Below are 20,778 nucleotides of genomic sequence, written 5' to 3' on the forward strand. Positions count from 1 at the left end.
CCTTTCAAATCAAGGGGGTGACGTTGTCGTATCTAAATATATCTTGGGGTAAAAGGTAAAAAAGTTCCCTGACCCCTGCACTACAATAACCATGGGCAGGGTGTGCATGGGAAAAAACTAAATATATATATAATAATAAATATAAATATATATAAATAAATATATATATATACACACACACACACACGTTACACCAGGACACAGGAAACATACTGGTTGATGAAAACTACAAGTCCCGTGATGCAGTGCGGCAGAGTCCCTCCCCCTCCCTCCCCAGTGTGCAGGAGGCAGCAGCTTGAATCAGCAGAGTTACTGTGTCTGCAAACAGGGAGCACCCTGCATCCACTGGGACAGGTAGGTACCACAGCTGTATGAGCCTGGGGGGAATTATTAGCATTATTTATAGCTGCACCTGGTTCATGCAGTTACTAGTATGCACTCAGCTCTATACACCTCTATATAAAGCGCTGCAGCGGTCAGGTTAGCGAGTATTCCGGGGTCCCACAGCACATTCCCTGCAGCTGGGGGCTACATCCAGGGGGCAGCCCTATATAAGCCAGGAGCTGATCCCTGCACATGGTTCCTGTTACTGGGCTGTGTGTAATTACTGCTGAGCTATTTCATGCTGCATTCCTAACTCCATACACGGAACAGAGTTTTTATAGATTCAATTTCATTGTAACTAAAAAGTTTCCAATGAGAGACAAAAAAGCTGCATTCTTGTGACTTGGCTCCATACTATTGTATAGTTCTGCCAATAGCACAGCTGCTCTGTATTACAGTAATATATATATCATATTTTACCATGGTAATGATTGCAATTTAGAGTCATACATTATTCCCAACACCGTGAGCCCTCCCAGGATTCCGCCTGACAATAATGTATGCCTCTGATATTGATGATTACCCTGATGTGAATGTGTTTTTGTCATGGTGTGAGCATTTAGAAGCAGCTGTTTTAGATCATTGGCACCTTGAGACTTGTAGTTCCACAACAGGTGTGCCACGCCTCTTACGGTTTCTGGGAATGCTGGGTCTTGTAGTCACACAGTATCTGTGGAGCCACAGGCTGACCATGTGACTTAGGAGACATGTTGTTCAGGTGTAGCATCAATGCCCCGTTATCCCTGTTCAGCTGCTGGAGTGATTATTTTATGCAGAACATCCTAATTATCATTATTATCCTTTGTATGGTGCCAACATATTACACATCTTGGAAGTCAAACTTGTGATCAAGTTGGAACATTTATCTGGACCTGATCACAAGTTTGACGTTTGTGCCCAGTTGATAATATACAACAGGCACTACTGGATATATATATATATATATATATGTCACCTGTTGTTTGTGACTCCATGTAAAGGCACAAGCGCTTTTATATTGGGCGCAGATCTCCGAGGTAACTGCGTGGGGAGCGTTACTCCTCACAATACGCAAGTTGTACTGAAATAAGTGATGACATCGAAACTGACGTGTTACCTCTGTCGGCATGCTGTAAATGGCATTACGTTCTGCGTCAGCGCCGTCCTGTCGACCATGTAACTACCTCCCTAACAAGCATGGAAATGGTAGCTATGTCCAGGATAGATACGTTGAATATGCCGGCGGACGGGATCTAGGGCGTTGAAATACTGATGCCGGAATCCCGACGCCCTGGCATAGTGCCAACGACGATATCCCGAAAGAGGATCAGGATACCGACGCCTGCATCCCGACCTCCACCCTAAGAAGATGGATAACTATGATACTTAGCCCGGGTATGGGTGGGGTAGGTTTAGACACCCCTGGGGGAAGTTTATGGTTAGCCCCCCCATGGGAGGGTTAGGGTCAGGCTACGGGGGGGATTCGGCACCATCGGGGGGAGGTTATGCACCCCTGGGGGCAGATTAGGGTTAGGCCCCCCAGGGGAGGGTTAGGCTATGGGGAGGGTGGGTTAGAGTTAGCCACCCCCGGGGAGGGTTAGGTTTAGAGTGCGGGAAGGGGTGGTTATTTTTAGGCACCATGGGGGGAGGGTTAGGATACTTACCGCCCCGTCAGGATTTCACTCCCATCGGGCTTCCGGTGTCGGGATTTGAACCTTCGGCTTTTCAGCCCCCGGCGTATCATACCCAAGCCGACCAGGCTTTACAGGCTTTTGTAGTATTCCATCTTTAAGTCTTTATAAATTGATGGTTATATTGCATTTCGGTGTGTCCCGGGGTTACAGGGAACAGACACTAGTGCTGTCTGTGTGAATTTACATAAAGGGAATTGGATAAAGCACAGACATCAGAATGTACAGTCTCCTATTCCCTCCCTCCATGTACTGCAGACATCTGTCAGGAGGCAGACACGGGTTAATGCATTGTACACAGTCTGCATGTTGGAAGGGTGTGTGCCAGAGATAAGCTTCCTAAAGGGTTATATGCCCGATAACGTGTAATATGATGTTTTAGCAGGTTTACAGGGTTGGGTTTGTTTAGTCGACATTCATAATGATGATGTGGTCGAAATGTTGACAAAACTCTTAAGTCGTTCACAGACATATGGAGTTTACACACTCGGCAATACGCTACTGATATATTGTTCACCGTTGAAACTATATATCTACAAGAGTGTACCCAGCTTAACCCCTAACTCTCCCCCTAGTGCCTAACCACCACCTCCCGCAGCCTACCCCTAACTCTCACCCTAGTGCCTATCCCTAACGTTTACCTCCCACATCCTAATCCTACCCCAGTGCCTAACCCTAACCATCCCCTCAGAGCCGTAACTAAACTTTTTGGTGTTCTGTGCCAGAAAGAGCATTGGCGCCCCCCTCATTTTTCAAAGGGACATAACGCACCCAAAAAACTGCCATGGCTTCATGGGGAAGGGCCAGGGAAGATATAGGAGAGGCCAGGAGATGCTGGGGATGAAATAAGAGGAAGCTACAAGCAAGAATGATAATAAACAGAAATGTGACAGGCCCAAACAGCGCCCCCTGACCTGTGGTGCCCTGTGCGATTGCATCGGCCGCACTACCTTAGCTACGGCCCTGGATCCCCTCCCGCAGCCTAACCCTACCCCTAGTGCCTAACCCTCCGCTCCTGCAACCTAACCCTAACCTGCCCCTCCTGCAGCCTAATCCTAACCCCTCCAGTCCCTAACCCTAAACCTCTGCTTCCTATAATGTCGACATTAGGCAATGCCAACATGATTGTTGACCTTCTGTATGCCGGCGTGGTGACTGTCTGCATACCGGATACCATAGGGTCACCGTTGCACTTGTGAAGGCACTTATTACAGCCTCCCTACATGGAAAGCGTAACGGACGGGAAATATTAATTTTCTTTGCCTTTGAGCAAACAGGCGGGACACAACCAGGGCCATAATGAGGGGTGTGCCACCAATGCCTCCGCCCAGGGAGCAAGACTGAGGGGGACAGCCTGGTCGCTACTCCGATGGCACCTCACCGCACTGTTTTACCTTGCGGGCTGCGTAGAGAATCGCTGCGCTGCGAGAAAGGCGTCGCTGGGCACAGCAGGTGAGTAGCGCATACAGTAGAAAAACTCGTGTGGTTAAGGTGCTGCTCAGTGTATATTTATAAAAGCAATTCCAGTTATCTGTAAGAGCCTTGCACAGCGGTCAGGTCTCGCTCTGTCATCTGTCTTCCATCTACCCCATTGCGCTATTCCTGTGCAGAGCAGATGATGGGAGACAGACGATAGCTACCACTCTGTAATAAATTGCCAGCTGCCGAAGCTCGCCAGCCATGTCCAATGTCGCTACAATGCCGTTTTGGATTGGGCATTGGGTGAGCACAGCTCATGAAGTGGGGCTACTGCAGGGAAAGGATTGGGAGGTGGATATTTACAAATTGCTTTGTACATTGGGCCTGATTCAGAGACTGGCGCTAGTGCGATCGCAGCTGCGATTTCATACGCAGTGCAGCAGCGGAAATATGCTAATGTTATCAAAGATCACCCGAGCATGAAGACGCCCACTGCTGCCTTCTTACCCGCGTGCGACGACGCATACCCACGTAAATATCGGTAAGATTGACAGACATCGAACGGCCATCTTACCTTTGCAGCAGGTCTGAGCTGCCGAAGCCTTGGGAGCTTTTCTGAGAGGCGGAGCGGCGCATACTAATTTATGCACAGCCATGTAACGGCGATTAACCGGACAGGCACGCCTGCGTGTTTCTGACCACTCCCCGTTACGACCCCCCAAACGCTGACAACCTGTCACTCACTTTGTGATGGGATCCTCTGTGCGTCCGAAAATCGCACTGCGATCGCTACACACGCGCAGTATGGTGCATGCCAATGGCAAACAATCGCTTGATCTGCGTGAAAACTGCATTTGCGTCCGTCTCTGAATCAGGCCCTGAGTTAATGGGAGAAATGGTTATAAGGCAAAACATCGGATCACAGGAAATGTTCAGATTCAGTTAAACGCAAGCGGCCACCTAGATCTCCCGCTGGGCTCGTATATACGATTTCTCCTCGCACCTCCATAGGGTGAGCACAGCAATGTGGCTAGAGTGACACATCCCGCAAAAGAAGCCATTTTGGCGGCAGCCGGTGTGTAATTGAATGAGCCCCAAAAAAAGTTATATAGTGGGAGGAGCAGGGTCCCCCAGCAGCACAGAATAGGGATACGAAGATCCTGTCAAAATTGTGGTGTCAAATTCATATCTAATGGAAATAAAGGTGATCTATTCATCTATCGCTATGATTACAAGCCATCCAAGGTGACACTTTAATGGCGACGCCAAGCCTGCGCTAATAGTCCAGCTATTTACTGCCCATTACAAGGATTTACATGATTTATGAAGGATGCAAAACATGATAGGTACAGCTGTATAAGTAGTTTCTAATAAGCCTGGGGCATTGTCTATTCATGTTTACTGTATAAGTCTATTCATACATTTTTATGTTAATCATATTACAGTAATACACTTCTAGTTATCAGGAACTTTAAGCTGCTGTTTACTTTAAATCCTATAGAACAGAATTATGAGATGTTACTGTGGATATGACTAGTGCTAGCATCTATGTGCTCCCGCGTTCCCAGGGCTCCACTGAATATTGTAACTAGCTGCCGGCGCCATAGTATGTTTATTATCACGGATTTCTCGCAGTGATACTCGCTAGTATCCCGCCAGTATTTAGCATCACTGACCTGTCCAGCGCTGCCTCCATTCTACGCGGTGTCCTCTCCTGTGTTGCCAGCAGGTTACTGTCCATTGCGGATGCTTGGCGGCAGGGATTTGGCGAAGCCCACTTTAGATGGCGTGATGATTTCAACTACAACAGCAATAGGTACAGCTCCATGCTAATATCGCATTGCTGTCATAACCCCTTTTGGCATCAGAAGCTGGAAGGCCCGTGACCTTATTGCTTTAGATAAGCTAGCCCACCGCAACACCTATATTCGGTGAGAAAGATACGGACTATATGGTTTCTCCTTACAATCTCGCCTTTGATTGTGTCCATCATTGTATATGCACATTTCTTTTTATGTGTTTTTTTTTTTTTTTATATGTTTTATGTCCACAAATTTGTGTTTTTTAACTAGTGGAATAAATATTTGTCCATTTTGAACGCATACACCTTGAGAGATGTGAGTAATTAAGTTTATTAAAGTACACATCCAGGTATAACTTAGCGCCGTTCACTCTACCGAATCTAGATCAGAAACTAATGCCAATTGGGTTATGACTTAGAGTGCCCGAATGTCTTCGCTATGAGAGCCTTTGTTTATTGCGCATATGTTGCTAATAGGGATCAGTCATCTTTAGGGCTCCATTTAAGAACGTCGAGTCACAACCCCTTTAGCCCTAGTTTTTAACGGTAAAACTGGTTATCCGTTCAGTATTGGGCATACGGCAGTCAGCTTCGCCTACCGATGTTGGACTGTACCGCTTATGCCATATATAGATGGCGTAACGGTAAGCGGTATCATTCCCATTGCCTGCGATGGGGAACCAGCGAAAGCCTTTCTGCCAGTTGGCCAGGTTATCAAGCTGGGGTAAAGCACAATGCGAATGCTTAGATGGAGGAGGAAGGCCGCCCTGACCCCCGCCATACACGTGAAATATTAAAAACATCAGAGTAATATAAATGAAATGTGTTCGTAACTTCCTATTGCCACATAATGAATAAGGTGCCCATACAGCGCTGGCTTTTGCCAGTTCCGTGATTGTGGCGAGATTGCGGTTTGTGGTGGCCCCTAGCCGTGGCGTTGCCTGCAGATGAATCGGGTTATGTAGGGGATACCGCGGTGAGGGCCGTAACTTCTAGTTGGACTTGTTACCCGCCACAGGCATCGGTCTAAGGGGAATTGCTGCCCAGCAGTTCACTAACTTTAATCCGTGGGGATCCTGCGGCCGTCGGACGCTGGCGAATGCTCTCTGCAATTTACCCTGCTATCACTTTTTATCCCTTGTCAGGTGGTTGGCGCAGGGCTGTACTGGTGCATTGTATGCCATGCAGTTGCACCTAGTTGGGTAGGCGGGCGAGGTGGGGAGGATTTGTTGGGTCCTCCGATTCCCCGCCCATAATCTGGTCCTGTCTGTACTATAGCAATGATGTGGCCCCGTAAATAAAATAAAATACAGAGTTGCACTAGGGGGTAAGGAGCAGCTCCTGTGCCTGGGACGGTGCCTTTAGCCTGCATTTGTGTTGAGCTGAGGGTGGAGGAAAGCTTGCACAGATAATTACACTGCATTATGCGGTGGCTCTTTGCACTCTCCAGAGACCTTGGCTAGGATTCTCTTTTCTTCTCCATCTTATTTGAGAGATGCAGCCAAGTAGTTCTCTCCCTCCGGACTGTTTGGCTGGTGATGCAGAGACTTGGCCCTAAGAGCAAACATTCACATTTCGCAACAAAATGCTAAAATGTTTACCCAGCGCTCTGCTGTCCTGCGTCTTCCCTGATGCTAATCCACACATTGTCCCACTGTTTGTAGAGCTGTGCCCTGTCCTCCCTCTCAGTGCAGATGACTGTACCCGAACCTGTCAGCGGCCCTGCTCCACGGCGTGTTTGGGGCTGTTCCGCCACAGTCACAGGAGCCGCAGGTTACTCGCCTTTTTACTTTAGAACACGGATGCCCGTCCTCGTTGTTGGTCTGAGGGCCACGTTGGGAGATTAGTCATCTTAAGGGATCTTCATTAAACTTAAACTGCCTAAAAATGTCTAATGCATTGCATGTATGACAGGAAAAATGCGCGCGGGCGTACCGTGCTCATCCTCTGTGTCATCAGGTCCCTGTGCGAATAGAAGTGTGAGCGTTATCTAAGAGGCGGAGATTTGAGACCTTCTACAGAGGACAACAAGAAGCGTTACCCATATCAACCAATCAGATGCTAGCTATCATTTTATAGAATGTGCTAGATAAGGGTAGCGGTAATCAGATTGGCTGCTATGGGCAACACCTCCCCTTATCTTCAGATGGTTTGGTAAACTAGGGATGGGCATCGATGTTCGTTATTGCTTTTTGAAAACATGGATATTTTAACCCAATGTAATACGATATTTTATCCAATGCGATTCTGTAATAGAGATGTATTGTACCCCCAGGTTTCCAGCCCCTCAGAGGAGGCAGCCCCCATCCCCTCTCTCCCCTAAACTCGTTGGAAGGTGCCCTAGCAGCAAGTTCAGATTCTCTCTTGAGCTGGGTGCACACACATACAATCGTCGGGCCGTTCTTTCAATATCGAGAGAACGGGCGTTGGATGGTATAGGTGTTGTACACTGTCCCGATGCAGGAGCGTTAGCCGATAAACTGCTTATAGCGCTCCTGCAACGGCCAGGATCTGGTGGACGAATCTTATGTGCTCTTTAATATTTATCGTGCAGACCACCCGATCCCGTATAGGCACAGACACACTGTGCTATGTCTGCACAGTGTGTATGCTGCTCACAGGCAGCTGACCGGCAGTAACGCACATGGCTGATCGGGAGAGGTTTACCCAATCAGCCGCTGATTGTACAGGTGTGTACCCAGCTTTAGGCTGAAAGTTCTTTTGGGTCTTGCCTTGGAAGTGATAAAGTACCAACCAATCAGCTTCTAACCCGGGATGGACTGGGGCTGTACATCAGCCCTGGCAGTCCGCCCTGTGCGGGCGCTCGCGAGGGGGGTGTGGTTTAGCTTCTATCTCTCTCTCCTTTATCACTCACCAAGGCTTGGTACATCTCCCCCCATCAGAGAATCTCCCATCAGCAGTCCCCACCCCAGACTTGGCTGCAGATTGCAACTGCGCATGTGCAGTATCGAATACCGATATTATTTACATTAGGTCTTTTCCGTATTGATTCACACATGTTTATCCCCTATCAATACGGGACCTCCGACTGTCCGTTCCCAATTCTTTCCCTTAGTGTCGGCCCCTGAGGGGGTTTGGCCATGCCGTGAAGGGGCATGTACTACTCTACTAATCCATTATGAATTTGTGTATTCTAACAGCTTATATACACAGCAGAAAGACTACGTTAAAAGCCTGGAGAGAGCCTTCTACATGTCCTTGCTTTAAAAACAATTAATGCTCTCCCTCCCTGCATTATACTGGTTTCCATAGAGCTCCATTATATCACACCAAGCATTAAATAACATTAACTGTGCTGGCAACAGTCAGATTGATGCAAAGCAGAACAGAGTTAAGTTGTGTACAAGAACATTCATTTGCTGTGACGCCCACGTGTATAAGTCCAGAGCAATAACTTGCTCCCTACTTTATGACATTACTGTGGGCATTAGAATCTGCATTCTGTGACCTGTATGAAAGCTGTCTGGTCATTGCCTTTGTATGGTCGGGGGGGGGCTCCCTCCTGGCCCGATGTGTTTATTTTATATTATTATTATTATTATTCACCATCAGCGATGCGTCAGCTTCCTGTTACAGAAACTATTTTTCTAAACATTCAGCGACACAGTGGTAAAATGAAAGTAGGTCAGCGATTTGTGTATGTACACACAGTGTGGTGTGGTTACCATGGGCAGTCACACACAGGAAGCGTCTTATGAGGATCACAAGGGTGAGGAGGGGGCTTCTTATTTCTATTGCAGCAATAGACCGAAAAAAACAACACATCCACGACCAATGCTGAGCCTCCAATGGCGTTGCTGACGGGCCAGTCTGGGACCCCTCTGCCGGGTTCCGCATGCGCGCCGGGCTTGCAGCCTGATTCAGAGACGTGCGGTGTTGCAGCTGCAATTTCGTATGCTGAGATGGTGCGATTGTTGAAATATCGCACCATCCCGTAACAGTACTGAGACGCCCACCGGAGCCATCACAAGCGGCACCGCAACTGCGTACAATTGACAGCCCATACGCAGGGTCTCCGATAATTGCCAACGCTATGGTCATGTAGCATTGGCTTCTGGACTGAGATGTTGGAGTGATTTTATGTGCGTAGGGGATTGCGGGCGCCCACAGTTTACTGTGTTCAGTAATGCAAATATACATAGTCTGGTTAGAGAATCGCTGTTATATTGATCAGTTTGACTTAGAGATGAGCGGGTTCGGACTTACTCGCATCTACTCTGATCTCAAAACGGCATTTTATTGGCTATCGGCGATCACGTGTTTTGGATGGCCAATAAAATAAATCCGAACTTGTGGTAAAATGGCGATAACAACCGAGTAAATCCGAACCCGCACATCTCTAGTTTGAATTATTTACTATTATTTAACAAGTCAATCGAAACACAGTATGCTGTACATGTAGCCGTCTCCTCACAGGAGATATTATACCGCCTGTGTCCTGTCATCACACAGTATGCGGTACATGTAGCCGTCTCCTCACAGGAGATATTATACCGCCTGTGCTCTGTCATCACACAGTATGCGGTACATATAGCCGTCTCCTCACAGGAGATATTATACCGCCTGTGCTCTGTCATCACACAGTATGCGGTACATATAGCCGTCTCCTCACAGGAGATATTATACCGCCTGTGCTCTGTCATCACACAGTATGCGGTACATGTAGCCGTCTCCTCACAGGAGATATTATACCGCCTGTGCTCTGTCATCACACAGTATGCGGTACATGAAGCCGTCTCCTCACAGGAGATACTATACCGCCTGTGCTCTGTCATCACACAGTATGCGGTACATGTAGCCGGCTCCTCACAGGAGATATTATACCGCCTGTGCTTTGTCATCACACAGTATGCGGTACATGTAGCCGGCTCCTCACAGGAGATATTATACCGCCTGTGCTCTGTCATCACACAGTATGCTGTACATATAGCCGTCTCCTCACAGGAGATATTATACCGCCTGTGCTCTGTCATCACACAGTATGCGGTACATATAGTCGTCTCCTCACAGGAGATATTATACCGCCTGTGCTCTGTCATCACACAGTATGCGGTACATGTAGCAGTCTCCTCACAGGAGATATTATACCGCCTGTGCTCTGTCATCACACAGTATGCGGTACATGTAGCTGTCTCCTCACAGGAGATATTATACCGCCTGTGCTCTGTCATCACACAGTATGCGGTACATGTAGCCGTCTCCTCACAGGAGATATTATACCGCCTGTGCTCTGTCATCACACAGTATGCGGCACATGTAGCCGTCTCCTCACAGGAGATATTATACCGCCTGTGCTCTGTCATCACACAGTATGTGGTACATGTAGCTGTCTCCTCACAGGAGATATTATACCACCTGTGCTCTGTCATCACACAGTATGCGGTACATATAGTCGTCTCCTCACAGGAGATATTATACCGCCTGTGCTCTGTCATCACACAGTATGCGGTACATGTAGCCGTCTCCTCACAGGAGATATTATACCGCCTGTGCTCTGTCATCACACAGTATGCGGTACATGTAGCTGTCTCCTCACAGGAGATATTATACCGCCTGTGCTCTGTCATCACACAGTATGCGGTACATGTAGCCGTCTCCTCACAGGAGATATTATACCGCCTGTGCTCTGTCATCACACAGAATGCGGTACATGAAGCTGTCTCCTCACAGGAGATATTATACCGCCTGTGCTCTGTCATCACACAGTATGCGGTACATGTAGCCGGCTCCTCACAGGAGATATTATACCGCCTGTGCTCTGTCATCACACAGTATGCGGTACATGTAGCCGTCTCCTCACAGGAGATATTATACCGCCTGTGCTCTGTCATCACACAGTATGCGGTACATGTAGCCGGCTCCTCACAGGAGATATTATACCGCCTGTGCTTTGTCATCACACAGTATGCGGTACATGTAGCCGGCTCCTCACAGGAGATATTATACCGCCTGTGCTCTGTCATCACACAGTATGCTGTACATATAGCCGTCTCCTCACAGGAGATATTATACCGCCTGTGCTCTGTCATCACACAGTATGCGGTACATATAGTCGTCTCCTCACAGGAGATATTATACCGCCTGTGCTCTGTCATCACACAGTATGCGGTACATGTAGCCGGCTCCTCACAGGAGATATTATACCGCCTGTGCTCTGTCATCACACAGTATGCGGTACATGTAGCCGTCTCCTCACAGGAGATATTATACCGCCTGTGCTCTGTCATCACACAGTATGCTGTACATATAGCCGTCTCCTCACAGGAGATATTATACCGCCTGTGCTCTGTCATCACACAGTATGCGGTACATGTAGCAGTCTCCTCACAGGAGATATTATACCGCCTGTGCTCTGTCATCACACAGTATGCGGTACATGTAGCTGTCTCCTCACAGGAGATATTATACCGCCTGTGCTCTGTCATCACACAGTATGCGGTACATGTAGCCGTCTCCTCACAGGAGATATTATACCGCCTGTGCTCTGTCATCACACAGTATGCGGCACATGTAGCCGTCTCCTCACAGGAGATATTATACCGCCTGTGCTCTGTCATCACACAGTATGTGGTACATGTAGCTGTCTCCTCACAGGAGATATTATACCACCTGTGCTCTGTCATCACACAGTATGCGGTACATATAGTCGTCTCCTCACAGGAGATATTATACCGCCTGTGCTCTGTCATCACACAGTATGCGGTACATGTAGCCGTCTCCTCACAGGAGATATTATACCGCCTGTGCTCTGTCATCACACAGTATGCGGTACATGTAGCTGTCTCCTCACAGGAGATATTATACCGCCTGTGCTCTGTCATCACACAGTATGCGGTACATGTAGCCGTCTCCTCACAGGAGATATTATACCGCCTGTGCTCTGTCATCACACAGAATGCGGTACATGAAGCTGTCTCCTCACAGGAGATATTATACCGCCTGTGCTCTGTCATCACACAGTATGCGGTACATGTAGCCGGCTCCTCACAGGAGATATTATACCGCCTGTGCTCTGTCATCACACAGTATGCGGTACATGTAGCCGGCTCCTCACAGGAGATATTATACCGCCTGTGCTCTGTCATCACACAGTATGCGGTACATGTAGCTGTCTCCTCACAGGAGATATTATACCCCCTGTGCTCTGTCATCACACAGTATGCGGTACATGTAGCCGTCTCCTCACAGGAGATATTATACCCCCTGTGCTCTGTCATCACACAGTATGCGGTACATGTAGCTGTCTCCTCACAGGAGATATTATACCCCCTGTGCTCTGTCATCACACAGTATGCGGTACATGTAGCCGTCTCCTCACGGGAGATATTATACCGCCTGTGCGTCCGTCAGGAGATACAGAAAACTCTGTGACATGTGGATTAATATTTAATCATTCTGCAATAAGTAGCTCACTAAGGCGGGTTACCTACTGTTGTTAAGAAAGTACTGTATGTAAATCACTACTTGTGTGTAAGTCAGCATCTAAATGCAGCTGCAATCGCCAGTGGGTAAGCATTCATTGAAAGGTTACCTCTCTACAGCCATTTATATGCTGTTACCAAAACGCTATAAAAGCAAAGTTGGTAACACCAGTGGCTTTGTGGCCTATATCTTAACAATGAGTTGGATTTATACCAGGAGTTAGGTAACCAGTACGCTAAAATAACTACTAGCGGAGCCGAACTGCTGTCACTCGCTAATGACGTCCATAGACACACATCTCCCTCCTAGGTCACCGTCTCACTGAGTGCATCCCGAAATTCTGCATTATTCCGATTATGTTCCTTTTACATCTCCGTACAGCTGGGGTTCCGGTCTCGTGAATCTTAATCACCCGCTGTCACAGACTCGCGTTCCGTGTAAGTTGTGAAGCGTTGCTGTTAAGTGAGCTGTCTGGCAGGCTGGGTTATAATCATCATTCTGAGCAATCTATGATGTATATGGGCATCCCCTGGCATAGTGAAGGACTTGACAACTAGTGGTCACTCTAGAAATGTTTTGTGCTAGATACTGACCACTGAGGAGGACACAATTTTTTTAATTTTGAAGGGCAAACCGTTGGAGGCATCACTGAGGCTGATGTATACAGTTATATAATGCCTAGCGTGATCACTAAAATACGTTCTCATCCATTTCTCAAGCTTCATTTTACATTGCTAATCCGGCAAGAGCGGCCGACGTGAGCCGACTTTCCAGCTAGAGGTGATGCTGCCCACTGACAGCTCCTTGATGCGACCTCAGCCTCCAGAGGGCATCCGAGGTAACATTACATTTAAATATAGATTAAATACCCTGCATTCGATGTACTAGTCATCTCTCATCCCATGTATAATGTATTGTTTAGAAAACAACAAGACTATGACACGAACGTGTTTGGAATAGTGCAGCGATGACAGGAGAATATAATTAGTTATTGTCTTTACTAGTTGTATCAATAAAAAACCGAACTTCTCCCTGCTGCAGTTAGTCACACCAGTCAGACAATGGGCAGGGCGCAACACAACATTTACAAAACGGGCAGGTCGCGGCGCCCTGACAATAACTAGCGCAAACAATTTAAAACGCAATAAAACTTCTACTGGGCTGCGTTGCGGCATCATACGGTTGTGCGACGCTGCACTTCTAGGCAACGATATCATAGAGGCTCCACGGCTGCAAGCCTGCAGTACTATACAGAGAGCCTTCCTTGGCGTCGGGCAGCCGGACGCCCCCCAGAGGTATGCCATCCTGGCCAGCTGTTAGTTACGGCACTGTTGCCAGTGTGTGGTATCATGGTGGCCTTGGCCCTTGTTCCTGCCCCTTGTAATCTGCACATAAATGTATATTGTTTTTATGTAATGTGTCGGTGAAGGGGGGCTGTAGAAATAAAACTTTTTGGTTTTTCGCCTTCCGTATCAGCAGTTTGTCGGTGTCTCCTTCAGTCCTGCCATCCATGCACCAGGCGTGGTTGTGCCGGAGCTTGCGGGGAAACTTATGGTGCATACACACGATCAGATTTTTCCTTTAGATATGAACGATAACGATTTAAAAATCGTTCAGTCGTTCATATCTGAAGGAAAATCGTTCATATCTGACATGCCTGAACGATGGACGATCAACGATGCGCGTTCCCGTTTGTCAGATAACGATATCTGACATCTGATGTGTTTGCAGTCAGACTTGGACGATTCCATTCATTTTAATGCAGTCAAAAATCGTTCAATCGTTCAAATCGTTCAAAACTTTGGTAAAATCGTTCAAATCGTTCAGATCGTTCAATCGTTCATCTGACAAATCTGACAAGTCTGACAAATCTGACCGTGTGTACGCTCCATTACCCTTGGTGGCGTTCCAGGACAACTCTGCTCTCCATGCGGACATTCTGGTGCGCCGTACTGCCTTGTTTTTCACTTCAGCATACCCGTTCCGTGACCAAAGAGCACCGCAACCTGTATAAAGCACCTTTCGTCAATGCATGGGGCAGTTTTCTGCCCTTTCCTACATTTTAGAAAACTTGTATTTATTATTTCGCGAAATGAGGTCTGTTATTTACTTGTTGTGATTTTTCCTTCATCTATTATGCTACAGCCACAAAGCAATTAGTATCTGCTGTTCTGCTCTGGGACGAAGAGTCGTTTCTCACATCAGCACCTCGCGTCAGCAGATTTGGTAACGTTCCCGGGAAAACACATTTAGCTGGGCTGTAAACGAATGTGTACACTTAGCCTGCATTACTGAAAGTGGTTGGGCCAAGAGGTCTCCATTGAGGAGAAGCAATTTGAGGTCTGACTGGCAGCCACAGCGTAGGAAACGTTTAATGAGGACGTGATCTCGGGCGAACAACTACTTTCTGCCTGGTGGAAATGACGGGCAGTGTATGTGAATAACGTGTGCACGCTTCGGGCCTTGGGTGTGGCAGGGGTCGGTCCTCTGTGGGCCTCATTCAGTACCGATCGCAAGCGCAGCTACAGATGCACAAATTGTTTGGCACGGCACATGTGTATAAGCCGGGCAGCGCATTTGCGCAGCGATCGCACTGCGATTACGGGCGCACTGAGGGAATACATCACAGAGTGAGTGAACGTCACAATACTGACTGGCGAATTGCAGAGACGAAGAGAGTCAGGTGATCTGACCGCTGCTTTGCACTGACGCAGTCAGGTTCATTCATTAGCCACGCATTCTAATGCAAAATTTGCACAAAACCCACCGCAACCAATTCGGAAAGACAGACGGTTTCTCTATTCGCTCAGACGCGCTATTCTGTTATACAGCAATATTACTTCTACCTTTCTCCAATACAAGATCGTTCACAAACTAGTGAGCATGTGCAGAAGGAGGCACACGCGCAGTAGGGGGTGCTGGGAGGAATCCGATTGGATCCCCTCTATCAGCACTCTACCGATAGGATTCTATAGGGTAACGCCATCAGGAACCAAGCCTTGGAGTGCATCACATTCCGTCTTGGTGCATCCCACCCCTGGTGCCATTAATACAATTTAATCCCCCCCCCTATGAATTTAAAAGTCCGTTATCTCCCCTAATTTAAAATGCAATTTACAAGTACCCTAATGTATAAATGGAATAGTAGTGTGCACCGTAGTGAGCTAAGATATTATGGTGAGGAGAAGTCTAATACCCCTTTCAGACATACAACCCGGGAAATTTCCTGCTCAGACCCGGGAATTTCTCCTGTGCAAATTCCCGGATATTTGGTCGAGACCCCCCTTTCACACTACAGTGTCTACCCGGGAAATTCCCAGGTAGACCCCTTTCAGACAAGAGCAGGGTTTTTCTGCTTACCTGCCTCTTCTCTGCCGTCTGCTCCTCCCAGCCAAAAGCCAGCCAATCGTAATGCAGTTTTTTTTTTTTTATAATTTTTTTAACATTTATTTTAATTCCCTGGTGGTCCAGCGGGAGTGCGGGCGGCTCGCTGGGGCACAGCCGGCCGGTGCTGGGGGTGGTGAGCAGCAGCGCTGAGCGTCCTATAGGACGCTCTGCACTGTCAGCTCAAACAAAGCAGCAGCGCTGAGCATCCTATAGGACGCCATGCGCTGTCAGCTACCTGCAAAAGCTGCTTGGTGCTGCCCGGGAGTAGTAAATTCCCGGGTAGCACCATTCAGACAGAAGCAGGGTAATTTCCCAGGACTTAAGTCCCGGGAAAACCCTGGTCGATTGCAGGGGCGGCTACCCGGGAACGTGTTCCCGGGTAGGTACCTTTCACACAGACATGAGACCCGGGAATTTTGGCCGAGGCAGGCCAAAATCCCGGGAATCTCAGTATGTCTGAAAGGGGTATTAGTTGTATATTAGTTTCTCCAGCACATTTATACTGTATTTGCCTTACACCAAAGTATCTTGATGAATACATTTATATTTATATGGTTTTTAAATGAATCACAGTGGTTTGAGCCTTTTTATAATGTGTGTCAACAAGGACAGATGTAAGGGAAAAAAAAATAGAATACATTATAATATAGCTGCAGCTAACCAATGTGCACCGGCAGCCCTCCATTTGATACTAGGCATCAGTTTACGGGGTAATCCTCAACAGCGTGACCATGGGGGTCTATTCAGCATAGATTTTTTTTTTTTACATCAAAAATACGGAAACTGTGATTTCCCTATTTTTTTTATGTAGCTCCCCTATTCAGCAATGGGATAATGGAAACAGTAACATAATTATCTTCTCCATTGATTCCCATCTCGCTGAGTTCCACACTGTAGGGATCAGCCATTGATTTCTACAGTGCTGTAACGCTTTTTACTATTCAGCAAAGCAAAAAGCGTTAAATCACTCTAAACATATTTCCTTATATATAACGCCGTCTCAGAATGGCATTCTATGAGGAAAATACTTAACCCGAAAACAGCAGGGACAGAGGGAAGTTTTCCCACAAGTCCCTGCAGCACATTGTAAGCCCGCCCAGTCTCCGTCCCTGCTTCTCGGTGATCGGCGGCAGGTAAGTCACTCTAGAGCCTGTTAAACCTGCCGAATTTGATTGACATGTGTATACAGGCTCTATACTAGCCTGTATACATGTATATTTATGTGCTATTATTTATATAGAAATGTTAAATATAAAAGCACATAAATATACATGTATACAGGCTAGTATAAAGCCTGTATACACATGTCAATCAGTTCGACAGGCTGGAGATGTACTTACCCGTCGGCGGTCACCGCAAGCAGGGTGGAGACTGTTCCCGAGCGCATGACTTAGCATGCGCAGAGGAACAAACAGAAGGGATTGTTTTCTGGATTTCCCGAAAACAATCCCTTCTGTGACATCACAGGGACAGCGCGTTACCGCAACCACTGACCCTGCTGAAAATATTGCTGAATAGCAGCAATAAATTGTCATTGTTGATAAAAACTCGTGACGATGCTGGCCTATAATAATCTGGGCAACATCGTCCCGGTTGCTGAATAGACCCCCATGTGTAGACTCGACCACAGCTTGTGATACTTGGATAACACCTCCCGGCTTGTACAGAGGTATCGCTCGTGGTTAACAGTGTCATTAACTGAGGATACCCAACTATGAAGATCTGGGGGGGGGGTCCTCCCCAAGCCAGCTTCTGCCTTGGCAAAAGGCATCAGTTTTAAAAACATATGTATACAGCATAATATTAAACGATTCCTCTAAGGAAAAACCAAAAAGGCATATTAGAGGATAAAGCAGTGGGCAAGGCAGGTACAGTAGTCCGAACACAATCCCAGACCTGTGCCCCAGAGTGCAGCACCTCCCGACACTCCCATAGGAGATGCCAGAATGAGGCCTCGAGCACCCCACGTCTAATACAGGTAGAGTCCACCATAAGACCCATTTTAAAAAAAAGCTAAGAAGAGGTGTATAATATATTCTACGGAGCACATAAAAGTGAATCTATTGGTAGCGTATAAATTCTGTGGCCTCCTAGGTGCCGCCAAGGACCTGCGCTCACTGCTCGTCTGAGAGAAACCCCAGGTCGGCTTCCCATGTAGGGTTTAATGACAAATAGAGAATGTCAGAGGGAAACTGCAAATGAGATGTTTATTTACTAAACCTTGGATGGAGATAAGGTACCAGCCAATCGGCTCCTAACTGTCACTTTACAGGCTGTTTTTGAAAAATTACAGGAGCTGATTGGTCGGTACTTTATATCCGTCCACTTTTATCGCCATCCAAGGCTTAGTAAATAGACCCCTAAGAGTGGAATAGAGGACAGTGACAGCCCTTTGAACTCCCAGAGAAAGCAACAACTTGATATTTTATTTTATTTTATTTTTTTTAAAATTAGTCGTTTTGTGTTTCTGACACATTTTACTTTGAACTTTTTTTTTTTTTTTTGCAATTTTTATTTTCAATGCAAATGTATCATATTGTTGCCCAACTCACCCCATGACACTGTCTTTCTCCCCACTATTGATGGAATTGATTCTCAGGAGGACACGTATATCGGAAACGCTGACGAAATATACTTAATTGTTCAGAAGTTTCCACTGTCTGTAGGTAACGGCATAAGCAATTATCTTCCTGTGAATCCCGGGATACGGCTCTGTTTGGGAAACCATCTCCCTGTTGAGTTCTATTTATGAATCTTTCTATATGCAGATTATACTGCAAAAGCCACTAATCCGTAGAAACACAGCACGCGTTTTGGCGACCCTGGAACTAGCGTCCACTAAAATAATCGGAACTGTAAAATACGGTTAACTTTAAAATGTGCGGTGAAGTGAGAGCTGCCGTGTCAGAGACTCTTTAGGGGGAACTCAGTTGTTTTGCGCTGCTGCAGCTCCTGTCTACTGTGACCGGGAACAGTTCAATGGTTTATGCCGCTGGACGCCTATTATTTCTGCTGGCACACTCCTGTGGTGGCGAGCAGAAAATGGCGCCAAAGTCAGGTATTTGGATGCCCGGTAGTTTGCATGTGTTTAGCCGCGGCCGCTTTAGGCGGCTAATCCTGGTGCATTTGGGCACCCCCCTCACACCCTTTGTATCAAAGTTGCTAAACTGACATTTTCTTTAGCAGGACGGGATATGCAGTGTACACCTTGGGGGGAGGCTCCCATGCCCATAGCTTGAAGTCAGATATAAGCATTCCCTTGAGTCAGGGGATGTGTGAAGCCACTTAGGGATTATAGGACTACGGGAATAATCTAGTGATAATGCAGAGATTAAGACTAACATAGTGTTTAAAGGCTCTTAGGGTACATAAATCATTTGTTGCCTATATCTCTGCATATTGCTCCTCTTGTACTTTATTCAAGCCTGCGCTCTAGCAGGGAGGTCTATCCAACCTTCCAAATAAAGGGCGGTGGGGCATTAATCTGGTTCTGTGGCTGCAGGTTGGGAGGCAGCTAGAAAAGGCTTCCTGACCACTCTGTGTATAAATCACAGTCGTAGTGGCCGGGGAGCATCTCTCTCTGCCTGCCTCTCGGACGGCCGCCCTATGCACGGTGCGAGCGGCTGCCCACTCCATATAGATGTACCCCGGCCCATCCCTGCCCAGAGGTCCGTATAATCATGGGACCCTGGGCAGCAGCCCAGTGTGCCCGTACGTTATGATGGGCCTGAGTATAGGTGGCTTCACAGTATCTCTTTCTTCTGTGCTCAGTACAACATCTTATTTTATATGGTGTATGTAACAATAATTTATAGGCTCCCAAGTCTGTGTGGACAAGTGGTCTGCAACTTTTTTTTTTTTAGTTGTGCCCCAAATGTAATGTGTGACCAAATAAAGAAACTGTTTGCAGTAGAATTTATTACCCCTCTGACATTTGGGGAACCCCAGAAACATCATCCAGCCTCCATTGGGGCTCCTGACTGAAAGGCTTTTCTGGCTTAGACGACTGCACAGACGGAATTAGAATATTTCCTTATTTACCATCGGAGATTGTATTCAGGAATCTCATGCTGTGTGCGGGGCCTCCGTATCATAGAACTACAGTCACCCAGCTATGTCCCTTGTTGGCGGAAATAAAAAAACAGATTTGTGATTTATTTTTGGGTTTTTTTGGGTGTATTTTGTAAAATGTCATTATCGCCCTGGAGATCAGCCCTTCCTAAACATATAGAATCATTTCTTCCTGCTGGATAAACCACTTACAGAACGGGGTGATCAGAAGGTCAGGGGATGAGGAAAGTAAACTGTTTATTACTCATTGTGTACTTTATAAATATAATGTCTTCTGGGTCAGGGCGAGGGCAGCCAAGAGCTGGGGGAGCCCGTAAGATGAACGTAGTGACCCTATACCCTGATCCCAGTAATGTCACTGATCTACACTTCCAGCGTCCGTGCGTTTATTGGTTGCTTAAAGATGGTTTCGGGGTTGATGTATCAAGCCGTGAAAATAATGTGAACCAGTGGAGAAGTTGCCCATAGCAACCAATCGGCTTTAAGGTAACATTTATCTAAGTTAATTCTAGACAATGGTAGGCAGAAGCTGGTATGTTGCTACGGGAAACTCCTTCACTCTTTTCAATGCTTGGAGTATATATAGGGCGGGATGTACTAAAG

At 47.0% G+C, this 20,778-nt stretch overlaps 1 protein-coding gene across 1 annotated transcript in view; it reads left to right on the forward strand.

Annotated features, from left to right (window-relative positions):
• Nucleotides 1–267: 267 nt before the first annotated feature.
• The window catches only part of CAPN5 (calpain 5), a 146,119-nt gene continuing 125,608 nt past the window's right edge, over nt 268–20,778 (forward strand). Inside the window, exon 1 of the mRNA XM_088473792.1 lies at nt 268–354. The gene's annotated coding sequence lies outside the window, so the exon portion shown is untranslated. The remainder of the gene's footprint in view (nt 355–20,778) is intronic.

The sequence above is a fragment of the Taudactylus pleione genome, unplaced genomic scaffold (assembly GCF_031769625.1).
Source record: "Taudactylus pleione unplaced genomic scaffold, aTauple2 ptg000140l, whole genome shotgun sequence".
Taxonomy (NCBI): domain Eukaryota; kingdom Metazoa; phylum Chordata; class Amphibia; order Anura; family Myobatrachidae; genus Taudactylus; species Taudactylus pleione.